Here is a 2,837-nt window from a genome sequence, read left to right as displayed (position 1 = left end):
TCGTCTACTGTATGGTCAGCTTAATTCCTTCATCTAGTTATAGACAGAGATTTTGAGAATTACCTATGAACAACAGTCAGGGAATGTTACCCATCTTTTGATTGTGGGTACTAATTCCTAGGAAACGTAATCAAGAGAATCATCTGCATTTCTACAGGGTATATATTCAAATATGGGGTCCGGGGTTAAAGTGACACTAACATCAGGAGTTAAACGTTCAATGCATTCAAGTACCTTAACTATTAACAAAAATGTATCTTTTTTTTTTATTGTGTATCACTCAGCTGTAGAGCCTCAAATCATCTTTGAATTGGTGCTGACACTGTCCTCCCTTCTGGAGGGTGGCTACTTTTGTTCCCCATGGTCCCTATGTGTGTTGTAAAGTGGTCACCGCTCCAAGCTCACTCCCATGATCGACTACAATCTCACATTTAGTTTACGAATTTGTATTGAGATTGTTGTCCATCACGGGAGCGAGCTTGGAGCGGTGGCTACTTAACAACACACACAGGGACTATGGGGAACAAAAGTAGCCCCCCTCCAGAAGGAAGGGCAGTGTCGGCATGAATTAAGAGATGATTAGAGGATCTACAGCCGAGTGATACACAAATAATCTACATTTTTGTTAATACTTGGGGTACATGAATGCATTTACAGTTTAGTGTCACTTTAATCTAAAGATGTTTAAAATTAATTATTTACGTTGTTTAGGGGCCACATACTAATTTGACCATGTGAAGTGGAATAATTGAAGGTAACATGGATTGGATGGAGTTGAATGAATGGAGTTTCCAAACGAAAACTGAACTGGACACTAGAAATTCGTTCAATCGAGAAACATTTTCCAACATGCTCCTTCGAAAATTGTTGGGAACATTGTTGTTTTCGGCTGTCGATTGCACCATACTAATTGATAGATATTCGAACGAACGTTACCAATGGACTTTTTGTATGAAATTCTAACCTTCTATATCCTACTTAACATTTCCGAGTGACAAAAGCTGTGGCATAATATCCTCACCATAAACATCTGTTTGGATGTTCCAACCACCAAGAAACTGTTCCACTAACACGCACCCTCAGATCTCACAATAACTAAACCATAGCACAAGCACTAAATCCAACCTGACAGATTGCTGGTCTCGCTTAGAATGATTGGTCATAGGTATAGGCATCTCTTTGATTTGCCTGAAGTCCATTGAATCAGTCAAGGTCTATGCTATGTTTATGGATAATTTAACAAATGTATTTGGAGTTCACTATTGCTAAAGTAGCAAATAGTTTATAAATAGCCTTTAGTTCTGACAGTCTTTCAATTTGGTAGAGTCAAAGAAAAGTGGAAATCTTCGAAAATGTTCCTGGTAATCATTAACAAAATGTACTTGGTAAATTAATTCTATCCAGTGGCTGTAAATAATCTTGTGTGAATAGTACTTGCTAGAACATGCTATACATACAATCCCGTTGTGTGCCTTATATTGTGACACACATGATCTGTGATGTGGTGAAAACACCTTAAGCAAACAGGTGACTTTAAAATGATGCATTCAATGAATACGGCATGACTTCCATTCCTATATGGCTTCTGTCATGACTCTGCTGAATGAAATCTGCTGTGCATACGTGGATCTAAATATCCCATACTTGATTTGCATGTTACATATTTTTCCTTCTGACTCACTTGTATGTCTGTGCATTTCTGGCCAGGCCTTCCTTCCATTCTGCATTTCCTCTATTGTGCCCAGGCCATTTCATTTATAAACACAATCCTGCCATCAATCGTTCTGCTGACAGCGCACCTCTTAGTCTGCGTGAGGATGTTGTCGTCATTCTTTTTTCTATTTGGGTGTACCCATGTTACCTGAAAGACTTTACTAACACTTAAGGTATTTAAACACACTTTACTATTCATTCTAACTCTACAAATATTAGGCTTATGTCGGACGAGCCACTCCACTCAAGCCCCATGCTGTTTGCTTGTTTGTCCCTATGTCCTGTTTGTGTCCCTGTAGGGACAGACAGGCAGCCTCTTAAGTGATCCTCAATAGTCAAATCTTTATTGACTGTATTTGTTTACACCAGCTTTTCTCAACGAGGGTGTCCATAGCATCCTGGGCTGCCTTATGACTTCTTCAAGGGTGGCTTGAAATTATTACAAACAAAAAAGTAGACTCCTAGTGTGAAAGGGGGAATTCTGATGTGAAGGAGGGGACACCACTTTTTGTGTGCAGTTCCTCTTTTCTTTTCTTTTTGCGTGGGAACCCTACTTTTCTTGTGTGCGGTATCCCCCTAAAAATTCATACCAGACCCCTTTCTCTGAAGAGGATTATGAGATTTTGGAAGCACCACGTAATTTTGTTACATTTTAGACTGGGGTGCTTCGAGATTATTCATACTTTTAAAGGGTGCTGTGACGAAAAAGGTTAAGAAGTGCTGGCCTACACAAATAGAAGAAGAAAACAAGTTAATTGTCCATTGCAACCAGTCATATTCGTTTTTATTTATTGAACTGAAAGAATTGTGTTCCTTATTGTGACCAGGGTCTTCCTTTTACGTATACTGCTGAGAGAAACAGAATCTGGTTGTTATGCACATGAGCAATCTATACACTAATAAATAAAACTCATTATAAATGACACATAACAGTGGGGGGAAAAAAGCTGTCCAAAAGAAATTGGAGTTGATTTCTCTAGCAACCGATTTGGAGCTCTGGATTCTGGGGTGCCCTGATTTGCAAATATAAACCATTTCCTGTAAATGATGCCTCCCTTGGTTTAAATAACAGGTGCCTCCAGGTGACTGCAACTCTTAAATATACTATATATATATATATAGTA

This window comes from Nanorana parkeri, unplaced genomic scaffold (genome assembly GCF_000935625.1).
Source record: "Nanorana parkeri isolate BGI_ZX_2015 unplaced genomic scaffold, ASM93562v1 scaffold222, whole genome shotgun sequence".
NCBI lineage: Eukaryota > Metazoa > Chordata > Amphibia > Anura > Dicroglossidae > Nanorana > Nanorana parkeri.
Note: the sequence above shows the minus strand (reverse complement) of the source record.